Source organism: Piliocolobus tephrosceles, unplaced genomic scaffold (genome assembly GCF_002776525.5).
Source record: "Piliocolobus tephrosceles isolate RC106 unplaced genomic scaffold, ASM277652v3 unscaffolded_41394, whole genome shotgun sequence".
Classification (NCBI taxonomy): domain Eukaryota; kingdom Metazoa; phylum Chordata; class Mammalia; order Primates; family Cercopithecidae; genus Piliocolobus; species Piliocolobus tephrosceles.
The window spans coordinates 1-12,588 of NW_022325859.1; the positions used below are offsets into that span (position 1 = coordinate 1).

Sequence of the window (12,588 nt, forward strand, 5' to 3'; positions counted from 1 at the left end):
GTTGGTAAGCAAGAGAGAGGCATGTTCAGATTCGTGGTGTGAGGAAGAGCGATGCCCTAAGATGCAGACTCACACCCTCAGATTCCAGCTGCTGGTACATTGGAGCTGGCAAGCCGGTTCTGAGACAGGGCTGTTGTCTCCCTAGAAGACCCCTTCAAGGCCTGACGGTGGTGCTCATGGATAGAAGACAACTTGCGATCTGGGCTCAGCATTTGCAAGTTCCGTATACACGCTGGTATCTGTTGGGGGTGTCTTGGGCCTCTGAGAAGGGCGAGTGATTTTTCCCTGTGTGGAAACGCAGTGATCCAACTGTGCGTATGTCACCTCCTGAGGGTCTGGTTCATCAGAGTCCTGGAGAGAGGGAAATGTTGAGTGAGGAAGGGGGCTCGCATTCTTCAGGACTATTAGGGAATAAGATTCAATCCACGAGGCTGGGCCGAGGAGGACCTACCTCGCTGTTCACGGTTCTCTCCCCTGCAGGCTCTTGGTCCATTGCAGCAGCATCTGTAGGAGAAAAAAGTCATCAAAACAGCTGGGAGGGCACGTCTGGGTCCTCATTTCATGTGCAGAACCCAACACACAGCGGGAGGCCGTAGGTGCCTGAGGTCCCTCAGCTGCCAACAGCCAGACTCAGACATTCTGTCTCTCTGAGTTCAAGACCCCTTCCCATGAATGGCTCTCCATTGGCATCCCAGTGATTCTGTCTCCCACTTTCTGCCTCTCATGGAACCTTCTCCTGGATGTCAGTGGCTGCAGGCACGTGAGGATACAGTTCAGAATCAGGCAATGATCTGTGAGCTGAAGGCAGGGGCAGGGTGTCTGGTGCTCTCTCTAGAAAGCTCTGCCTCTGTGGCTCCTGCCTTAGGCTGGAGACCATCCTGCCGGTGAGGAACACACACCTGCGTGCTCCCATCCCGCTTCCCCACACGGCCCTGAGGTCTCTGGCCTGTGCTTCGTGAGACTTACTCTTTTTGTTGGAGCACCAGCGATGCAGGAGAAAGAAGAAGATGGTGAAGAGGATCATGACCACTGAGGTCCCAATCAGAACATGCAGGTGTCTGGGGTTACCTGGAGGAAGACGAGACTCCAATAAGAAGATAGTGACAGCAGTTCCTTTTTATGAATTGTCTCTCATTTCTTGATTGACAGGTAACCTCGTGGAATATCTCCTTAGGACAAGCGGCCTGATGGCGGGAGACCCAGCTTTCTCCTACTTTCTCAGTTATAGCTCTCACAGTAACCATGGAACGTGCTGAATATACAACTGCTTTAGTTTGGATATTTGAACCCTTGAAATCTCACATTGAAATTTAACCCCCAGTGTGGGAGGTTGGGCCTTTTTGGAGGTGTTTGGGCCATGGGGGTAGATCCATTGTGAATAGATTAATACTGCCCCACACGACAGGGTTAGCAAGTTCTCGCTGTATTAGATCCTGGACTGTTGGTTGTTAAAAAGAACTTGGGGGCCGGGCGCGGTGGCTCAAGCCTGTAATCCCAGCACTTTGGGAGGCCGAGACGGGCGGATCACGAGGTCAGGAGATCGAGACCATCCTGGCTAACACGGTGAAACCCCGTCTCTACTAAAAATACAAAAAAATTAGCCGGGCATGGTGGCGGGTGCCTGTAGTCCCAGCTACTCAGGAGGCTGAGGCAGGAGAATGGCGTAAACCCGGGAGGCGGAGCTTGCAGTGAGCCGAGATCGCGCCACTGCACTCCAGCCTGGGCCACAGAGCGAGACTCCGTCTCCAAGAACTTGGAAGCTCCATTGCTCCCCCTCCCCCTTGCTCCCTCCCTTGCCGTGTGATCTCGGTGTTCTCCGCACGCAGAGACCCTCCTTCCCTTCTGCCAGAGTGGGAGCAGCCTGAGGCCGTCACAGGAAATAGAGGCTGGTTCCATGCTTCCAGTACAGTGTGCAGAACTGTGAGCCAAACAAATCTCTTTTCTTTAGAAGTTACCCAGGCTCAAGTGTTCTTTTACAGCCACAAAAATGGACTAAGACAGCAACATCCTGAGAGCAGGAGGAACATCCCAGAACAGGCTGGGCTCTCTTCCTGTTCTTCCTAGAGGGACTGGCTCACATTGAAATGTAGGTTTCTGTTGTCACTTGCTGGTTATCTGTTAGTAATGAACCTGCCTGTGTCATGTATTCTCTGTGTGTTCTGTCTCTCTGGAGTGACGGTGAGTGACAGAAGCTGCCATAGCCCCAGGTGCAGTACAGGAGGTGTTTAGAGTCTTCTCTGGGAAGACTGGACTGGGATTGATACACAGTGAATGTGCTTTACAGTTTCTACATCCACAACATTCTTGACTCAAACAACTTACATTCTCCAAGAAAAGGAAAGAGAAGTGAAATCAAGATAAAAAAAGCGAAGCAGAATTCTCTTATGTTAAACAAGCAGGAAATAATGATGAAGCCATTGTGAAACGTGCTACTCTTTGTGATCTCGGGAGACACATATAAGGCTGCTATTCTACCGGAGAGTCTGGGGTAAGGACAACGTCCTCCACCATCTATTGCTTCAATACAACCTGTCCTTCTGTGAATTAGTAGGAAAGGGGGGCAGGAGCTAGTGCTGGTGATGATCTCTGATTCCAAGATCTGAACTCACTCAAAGGTGTATCAGTGTTTACCTCCCCAAGGTCTATCTGAATCTCCACAGGTGATTGGAAGTAGGGGTGAGGTGGGGGATTTGGGTGAGGGGGAAAATGTTTTGTAATGAACAGAGCACACGTTCTGTATTCCTGGACCTGTGCTGGTGGGTTCAGGGGCTTTCATATTTTCTACATGATCTCATGTTTACAGAAAGCCAAATAAGGAAGAGGTTTTAGGCTGATTTTCTAATGGATAAGATAAAGGATCAAGGAAGTAATTACAGAGATCTAGAAAAATGGTGATTGGAGTTGACGTACCTTTGTCATTCATGTATGTTATATTATATTTTTGTGTTTTTATTTTTTGAGATGGAGTCTCCCTGTGTCACTCAGGCTGGAATGCAGTGGGTGATCTCGGCTCTGCTTCTGCCTCCAGGATGGAAGTCATTCTCCTGGTTCAGCCTTCAGAGTAGCTGCGATTACAGGCATGCACCACCATGCATGACTAATTTCTGCATTTTTAGTAGAGACAGGGTTTCACCATGTTGGCCAGGCTGGTCTCGAACTCCTGATCTCAAGTGATCTATCCACATCAGCCTCCCAAAATGCTGGGTTAGAGGCATGAGCCACCATTCACAGCTTTGTATATTATGCTATAATAGGTCTCTTCATTCGCACCATGCCTTGTCTTTCTATCACTCCTCTACCAGGTATTGATTGACATGTAGGAGAAATAAATTTCAGAAAGAAATTAATGAAGCAAGGAGTAAACAACTAGGAAAAATCAAACCCAGCAAGCCCTCCCTGCAAATGATTCTACCTCACAAACATATCCTGTATCCATCCACTTCAACCACTTAGTGTCTAAATCAGCACCACGTGTCACCAGTGGGGCGGGAATCGCCTTTTCCACAGTCTCCTAGATTCCAGGTACGCACCTGGGCCTCCCTTATGTTCCTGTCAGTCACTATTAGTCATGTAGGGATTCCTAGTTAGTCCGAGGTGAATCCAAGGGCTGTGAGTATAAACACACACTCCTTGTCCTCCTTAGTTTCCTGTGTGCCCAGTGTGCTCTCCCCTCTCTCCAGTGCTCTTGTAATTCTCCCCATCTCATTCCCAGCGTTTCGGGCAGAGCCTCTTCCTTCCACATAAGATTGTTTTCACCTTCGTGCCTTCACGGCTGACAGCTGTGTTTGGAAAATCCTTCCGCCAGTCTTCCACTTTTTTCATTAACATCACAAATATGTGATTAGTAAGACCTTCTCTGTGACCTGAAATCATACACTCAGCATTATCTATTATTTATTTTAAATTCTGGCTGGGTGCCGTGGTTCACGCCTATAATCCCAGCACTTTGGGAGGCTGAGGCGGTCGGATTACTTGAGATTGGGAGTTGGAGATAGACTGGGCCACATGGTGAAACATCGTCTCTACCAAAAATCTACAAAGAGAATTAGCCAGGTGTGGCGGCGCATGTCTGTAATCCAAGCTACTTGAGAGGCTGAGGCAGAAGAATCACTTGAACCCAGGAGGCAGAGGTTGCAGTGAGCCAAGATCATGACACTGCACTCCAGCCTAGGGGATAGAGCGAGACTCCGTCTTAATAAATACATAATTAATAAATACATAAATAAATCGATTTCATGCACCGATGTTTCGCAATGGATCAGCCATTTATAGGTCCACTTGTGCATTCATTTTCTTTCCTCTCGTTTACCCATCTGCAACGTCAGTGTCCCAAAGCACAGGCCAAATGCATCCTGTTTACTATTTGTGGAAGGTAGGAGAATCCACCCCACCCCAAAAATGTCCATGTCCTAGCCTTCATACCTTTTGAATATGTGATTTTACGTGGAGAAGAGGAATGAAGATTTCAGATGGAATTATAGTTGCTAATCAGCTGAACTGAAAAGGAGGATATCCTGGATGCTTTTAGGGAGATGATGATGGATTATCTTGGTGAACTCAATAAAATCCCAAAGTTCTTAAGAGATGAGGAAGAAAGCAGAGGGACATTCAGAGAAAGAGGTGTGGACAAGGAAGAAGGGTCTGAGTGATGCCATGTGAGACGTGACCAGTCTTTGTGGGTTTTGTGGAAGGAGGAAGGGGACCAGGAGCCAAGGACCGTGGGAGCCTGTAGAAACTGGGACATGTGGAAAGCAGATTCTTGCCTGGAAACTTCAGAGGGAAGGCACCCTTGCTGTCACCTTGATTTTAGCCCAGTGAGATGCATTTCATCCTTTGAGCTACAGCATTGTAAGATAATTAAAAAGCCGTTGTGTTTTCATCCACCAATGTTGTGGAAATTTGTTATGGCAACAGTAGGAAAGGATTCTACCTGCACAGCCTGAGCATGGGACTGTGGCTGAATGAGTCAGTGAGTCGAAGTGTGTGTGCATGAGCTCTGTTCTCTGTTACTGCAAGGCTCTTTCTCTGCTGAGTCAGCCAGGGTTGCCTCATGACCAACAGGAGTTCATTCCTTGGCAAGTGGATCTTCTCTAAAACACCTTGGCCTCATTAGATGTTCCCTTCCCTTCCCCCTTTCAAGCCCCCAGGAATTTATCCTCCAGTGAGGAATGCAGGGAGAACAAACACTGATTTTTCCTGAGAAGGATGTCAGATTTGCAATCATTCTTCCAGCTTGTAGGAGGTCTCAGCTGCAGAAGATTAGAGATTAAGAGACTTCACGGAGCCCTGTGCTGGGCCCGGATCCCTTTTGCTGTTGGAGTGTCTGGAGTTCAGAGAGATGGTGGAAGACAGGCCCACAATCAGAGCCTGTCTGGGAGGTGCTGAGCCAAGGCTTGAATCCAAGGCTTCCACCTCCCCAGGTTTCCAAAAGCAGAGATAAGAGGGATTCTTTACTCACCGGTTTTGGAGTTTGGTTCAGTGGGTGAAGGCCAACCACGTGAAGGGTTTCCTAGAATAGAGACAGGAGAGAGGTGAGGAAATGAAGGTGTCTGTCCTCTACTCAAGGGAAATCTTTGAGGTTGGTTCACGGCCAACACTCTGTTATCTAACACTGGGCTCTGGGAGTCCTGGGATCCTCTTCTCCATAATTTTTGTATGTGTTGCCCATTGTCTTGAGAGTTTAAGGTACAGAGAGAAAACAGGAGCATCACATTAGCTGACTTATAAATATGTTACAGAGCTGTAGTAAACAAAACAGCATGACATTGGCATAAGGAAAGGTGCATAGAACAATGGAATGAAATGAAGAACACAGATAAAATCCATGCATCTACATTCAATGGCTTTCTTTTTTTTGAGATGGACTCTTGGTCTGTTACCCAGGCTGGAGTGCAGAGGTGCAATCTCGGTTCACAGCAACCTCTGTCTCCTGGGTTCAAGCAATTCTTTTGCCTCAAACTCTTGAGTAGTGGTATTACAGGTGCTGACCACAATGCTAAGCTAATTTTTATACTTTTAGTGGAGACAGGGTTTTACCATGTGGGCCAGGCAGGCCTCAAAGTCCTGGTCTCAGGTGATCCACCCACCTTGGCCTCTGAAAGTGCTGGGACTGCAGGTGTGAGCCACCATGCCCAGCCAATCCAATGCATTTTGACAAAGGTGCCAGGAGGCTACAATCAGGAAAGGACAGTCTTTTCAATAAACAATGTGGGTAAAACGGGTTATCTACATGCAGAGGAATGAAACTGCACCTCTACGTCTCATCATCCACAAAAACCAAATCAAAATGGATTAAATACACAAGTCTAAGGCCGGAACCTATGAAACACGTAGAAGAAAATATTGGGGAAATGCTTCAGGACATTTGTCTGAGAAGAGACATTTGGTTTGAAACCTCAAAAACACAAGTAATCAAAGCAATAAACAGACCATTGGGATTACATCAAACTAAGCAGCTTCTGCACTGCACAACAAGCAACCAACAAAGTGAAGAGACAACCCACAGAATGGGAGCAAATATTTGCAAACTATGCATCAGAGATGGGATTTATAACTGGAAATATAAGAAGCTCACATAACGCAATAAAACAAATAATTTAACTAAAAATTGAGCAAAAGACATGAACAGACATTTCTCCACACACAAAACATACAGATGGCCATCATGTGTATGAAACACTTTTTAGTATCACCCATTGTCAGAGAAATACAAATCACAATGAATTTTCATTTCACCCCATTAAAATGGTTTTTATCTGCAAGACAGGGAAACAAATGCTGGCAAGATGGTAGAGAAAGGAGAATCCTGGTACCCTGTTTGTAGGAAGGTAAATTAGTACAGCCATTATGCAGAAAAGTATGGAAGTCCTTTAAGAAACTAAAAAGAGGCTGGGAATGGTGGCTCATGCCTGTAATCCCAGCACTTTGGGAGAGCGAGGCGGGCACCTCACTTGAGGTCAGGAGTTTGAGAGCAGCCTGGTCAACATGGGGAAACTCTGTCTGTCCTAAAAAATACGAAACGTAGCTAGGCGTTGTTTCGTACACCTGTAATCCAGCTCCCAGCGAGGCTGAGGCAGAAGAGTCATTTGAATCCAGGAGGCCTCTGACTCCCAGGAGGTTGCAATGAGCCTAGATTGTGTCAGTTGCACTCCAGTCTGGGCTACAGAGGAAAGCTCTGCCTCAAAAACAAAAACAAAACAAAAACAAAACAAAAACCAAACAAATGACTAAAAAGAGAATTTTCAGAGTATTCACAAATTCACTACTGGGTTTACATCCAAAGGAAAGGACTTCAGTGTATCGAAGTTCTATCTGCACTCCGATGACTGTTCCAGCACAGTTCACAGTAGCCAAGATGTGGAGTCAACCTACCTGCCCCTCAGTGGGTGAATGGATAGAGAGAATGTGGTACATACACACAGTGGAGACTACTCATCCAGAGAGACAATAACATCCTGACATTTGCAGCCACATGGATGGAACTGGAGCTCATTACAAAGATTCCCATTTCTCACCCTTATACAGGAGCTCTAAAGTGGATCTCAAGAAGGTAGAGAGTAGAATGGTGGCTACCAGAGGCCAGGAAGGGAACGGTGGAGGGTAAACACAAAACAAAACAAAAACAAAACAAAACAAAACAAAATAGAATATAAATGTATTTATGACCACTGGACTTTACACTTAAAAATGGTAAAGGTGGTAAATTTTATAGGTATTTTTAACTTCAACAAATATTTATTCAAATGAAAAGAAAAGGGTGTAAGGGTTGCTGGTGATGATATCTCTGTGTGGTTGAGAGGCCAGGTGGGCTTCTGGTGAATGGGTGAGGTTGAGGGGCTGAGGGAACCTCTGATCTCCCCAAACTGAGCCCAGTCTCCCTCCTCTGGGTCTGTCCTGACCAGTTTCTCCATCTGCCTGGGTGCCTGGAGCCCTGACCGCGGACCACCATGCAGGCCATGCAGGAGGGTTTGGAGGGGCCCTCTCTGCCATCCTGCGTCCTGATCCCGCCCTCACACTGAGGCTTGGTCTTCTCTCTGAACCTGTCCATGCTTCTCTCCATCATCAGCAGCAAGTTCCTCAGCTATGGCTCTGGGATCATAAGACATGGGACAGGCTTGAGGTTTCCTCACCTGTGACAGAAACGGGCAGTGGGTCACTCGGGTGTGACCACTCATAGGGTGCGATACGGAAAGAACCGAAGCATCTGTAGGTTCCTCCGTGGGTGGCAGGGCCTAGAGGGAAGTCGGCCTGGAATGTTCCATTGATGCTTGGCATTGCAGAGAGACTAAGTTTATATGCCTCCCCCTCCCTGGATAGATGGTACTTGTCAAACGAGGTCTGGGAGCTGCAGGACAAGGTCACGTTCTCTCCTGCCTGAACCGTGGGGCCCGGCTGGGCTGAGAGAGAAGGTTTCTCATATTTACCTGGAAGGAGAAGAGGTAGTTTCTTCAGGGAGGTTCTTCCTTGTCACAGCTCCCCTCACACCTGAGCTGAGAACTCACTCCCCTGCTCTATGACCTAATGCTCTCTGTCACCCTCCACCCCGTCTCTCTTCATGTCTGTTTCCTCCTTCCACTTTCTCTGTCTCTCTAGGTCTCTGACTTCACTTCCCCACCCCGTGATGTGTTTTCCATTTTTGTATTGTTTTCTTCTCTCTGATCCTCCTTGGATTGTTGACTTGATCTTCCTTTTTCTTTTATTCTGAGTTTCTCACTTTCTGTTTTGTTCATAACCTTCTGCACATTTCTATCTATTATCTATCGATTGATCTATCTATCTACTACCTGTCAATCTAGCAATTATCTATCTGTAATCTATATCTATGTACCATTTATCTATCTCAATATCAATTGTCTGTCTATCACCATCTATCTGTTATCTATATCTATGTATCATCTGTCTGTTCCCTCTCATCTGTCTGCCTCTCTGTCTCTATGTATCATCTACGTGTCTATGTATCTATCTTTGTGTCTGTCTATCTATCTATCTATCTATCTATCTATCTATCTATCTATCTGTCTATCTTTCTGTCATCATCATCATCTCTATGTATCATCTATCAATCGCCATCTATGTATCTATAACCCATTCATTATCTATCATCTACCTATTTATCATCTATCTATATCTATCTATCCATCTACCATCTGTCTCTCTCCGTCTCCTTGTCTTTCTCTGCCTCTCAGTCTCCCTAGTTCTATTTGGAATCTCTGCAATCCATCCCCACATCTTTATCTTTCTCTGTCTTTGTGCCCCTCCCTCCGGGTTCTGATTTTGGAGCTTTTCTCTCCTCCCTTCCATCATTCTCTCCACTCCTCTGCCCTCTTTCCTCTCTCTTTATGTGTCTGTGAGTCTCTCAATCTCCTTCCTCTGGCTCCTTCTCTGTGTGTTTATGTCTTTGCTTTTTGATGTTCCTGATTTCTCTCTGTGTCTCTCAGGAATCCTATCATATGTGGGGTTATGTGGAATATGAGCCTCAGAATCCAGACTGGGGACCCCAAGTCCACACAGCATACAGGGGTTGGTGTTCTGGGGCCATGATATCCTGGGATGATGACTCTCCACTGCACGGAGGGCAGAGGTGTCAGAACAAACACGGCATCTGTAGATGCCACAAGGCCTGAGGCCACAGGGGCTGACTCAGGACAGAAATATGGGTGTCCTTGGGTTCTCCTGGTAGAAACACTTGGTGGAGGTAAAACAGAAATGAAGCTTCTAACCTGTGCCAGGTGTCTGAGCAAAGTCAGCACGGAAGGACACCTCTCTCTGGGACATGTCTGTCTGTCTGGGTGTCCCCTTTAACTCCTTCTCTCTTTTCTACCTCCCTGTATGGCCCCTGTGTCTGTCCTCTGTTATGACACCTGGTCTGTACTTGTGTCTCCTGTTTCTCTGTCTCTGTTGGTACAGACCTCACCAAGTGCGTCTCTCTCCATAAGAATCCCACACTCATCTTCCTCATGACAACCTGGGGCTTCCAAGTCCTGGATCATTCACTCTGTGTCCCAGTGACAATGAGAAGAATGTCCGGACACTCTCACCTGTGATCACGATGTCCAGGGGGTCACTGGGAGCTGACAACACATAGGGGGAGTGAGTGACAGAACCGTAGCATCTGTAGGTCCCTGGAAGGGTAGACATCGTGGAATTGATGGAATAGTTGGCCTGGGAACCCCCACCATGGAGCTCTCCAACAAGGTGCAAGGGCTCCTCAAAGATCTCCTCACTGTGCAGAAAGAAGTGCCCAAACACGATATCTGACGAACACTGTAGGATGACCGTCTCTCCTGATTTCACCAGGGGACGTGGGAGGGCCAGGAGGGACGGTTTTTTGTGGACTCCTAGAAAGAGAGGTTGTGTGTTTAGAAGGCGTCTCCCTTTGTCATCATATCCATGGCACCTGGACTGAGTGAGGGTTCCCCTCCCGGCTCTCTGTCTCTCTCCTCCCTCTCTGTGTCTCCCTGTCTTTTATCCCCTGGTACAGGTCCCTCCATCTCTCTCCCTCCCTCTTCTGTGTCCGTCTGTCTCTTGTAGCCTCAGACGCCCTTCCCACTGGGCTCAGCCTCATCTCTTAGGCTGTTGTAGCTGTTTCCCACTAATCTCTGTCCTCCTGTCTATGTGGGGGTGGAAGAGGAACCACGGCAGGCTGCATGTCCAGGCTCTTAGCAGCCTGGTTCAGTCTCTTTTGGGCAAACTGGAATCCCTGGCAGGAAGTATGAACTGATCAGTAAAGCAGGCACCAGTGTCCACACCGCCTGTTCCTGGTGGGGATTGGGAGCCTCTCCTGCCTTGCCTGTGCCTTCTCCATGGCCTCAGCTTCCAGAGGGTGGCTCCTGGTGTTGGTTCGAAGAGCATCGACCCCTCCCTATGTGGATGGAGCCTGGTGGTGGCATCAGCGTCCCGCCCTTCCTGATCTCGGGATTGCCAACCTTCTCCTTGTTTGGTTTCTTTAATTAATTAATTAATTGATTTTTGAGACAGAGTGTCACTTTTTCACCCGGGCTGGAGTGTAGTGGTGTGGTCTTGGCTCACTGCAACTTCTGCCTCCCAGATTCAAGCGACTGAATCCAGTCATTGGTTTACTCGCGCCCACCACCACGCCCGGCTATCGTTGTTTGGTTTCCTAACTCGTCCTTGACCTGGTTCCTGTGTTGGTTTCCTGTTGCTGCTGCAGAAAATTATCACAAACATGGCAGCAGGAGGGAACACACTGACCCCTTCCACTTCTGGAGACAGAAATTGGATCCAGTTCTCCATGGGCTAAAATCAAGGTGTCTACAGGGCTGCGTTCCCTCTGGAGACTCAGCAGAGCAGTTCTCTTGACTTCTCCAGCCCGTAGAGGCCACCTGCCATTGTGGCTTCCTCCACCTTCAAAGCCCACAGTGGCTGATGGATTCTCCCAGGACGCTGCTCTAATCCCCACTCTCCTCCTCCTCTCGTTTGGTGCCTTGTGATTACCCTGAGCCCAGTGGGACAGTCCAGGCCATCTCCCCATCTCCAGGTCAACGCATCAACAACCTGAGCTCCGTCTTCCCCTTCAGTCCCCTGCCCTATAGCATAAAGAGTCACAGGCTCCAGGGATTAGAATGTAGCCATATTGGGGACAGTTATTCTTCCCATCACAGCACCCGTTTCCCTGTATTCAATCCCCCTTTACCCCAAAGACAGTCAGGTCCTGGGTGATGGGACCCTGGTGGACACCCCCAGCAGAAGCTCTGGGATTCAGGAGGTGGGACAAGGAGAAGCCCAGACAGGAGCCCTCTGACCTGTGACCATGATCGCCAGGGGTGCACTGAGTGCCGACCACTCAGTGGGGGAGTGCGGGTATGAACCCCGACATCTGTAGGTCCCTGCGTGTGCCGGGGTCACAGGGCCCATGAGAAAGCTCTCCTGGAATATTCTGCTGTGGAAGATGGGAACGTGGCTTCTGTCGTCTTTGTACAGAGTGAAGTTGGTAAAGTTGTAAAGTCCACCACGATAGTAACACCGAAGAGTCACGTTTCCTCCCTGAGGCACCACAGCGCTGGGCCGGGCAGACAGGAAGATCTTGTCCTGACCACCTTGGGGAGAAGGAGGCGCTGCCTTAGAGAGGAGGATGTGGAGCCGCCCCTCCCTCCCTGTGCTCAGAAGATTCTTCCCCTTTCCATGTTTCTTTTTTTTTTTTTGAGGCGGAGTCTTGCTCTGTCACCCGGACTGGAGTGCAGTGGCCCTATCTCAGCTCACTGCAAGCTCCGCCTCCCGGGTTTACGCCATTCTCCTGCCTCAGCCTCCCGAGTAGCTGAGACTACAGGCGGCCGCCACCTCGCCCAGCTAGTTTTTGTATTTTTAGTAGAGACGGGGTTTCACTGTGTTAGCCAGGATGGTCTCGATCTCCTGACCTCGTGATCCGCCCGTCTCGGCCTCCCAAAGTGCTGGGATTACAGGCTTGAGCCACCGCGCCCGGCCTCCCTTTCCACATTTCTAAGGCTCCTACCACACCTGGGTGCCCAGGGCTACAGGAAGAACCCATCCCACATATACATGGCGTCTCCCTACAACAAAAGTGTCAGCTGAGAACTTTGAACAAGTGCTGAATAAGGGACTCTTACTAGA

General features: G+C 48.4%; 1 pseudogene across 1 annotated transcript; it reads right to left on the reverse strand.

The window, feature by feature from the left end:
• Positions 1-6: 6 nt before the first annotated feature.
• On the reverse strand, positions 7-12,084 carry LOC113223443 (annotated as a pseudogene). The gene is made up of 7 exons (XR_003308738.1): positions 11,763-12,084; positions 10,038-10,337; positions 8,130-8,423; positions 5,459-5,509; positions 967-1,068; positions 452-504; positions 7-351 (listed from the first exon to the last, which is right to left on the reverse strand). The product of XR_003308738.1 is annotated as a killer cell immunoglobulin-like receptor 2DL3 (transcript).
• Between the last annotated feature and the right edge of the window lie 504 nt (positions 12,085-12,588).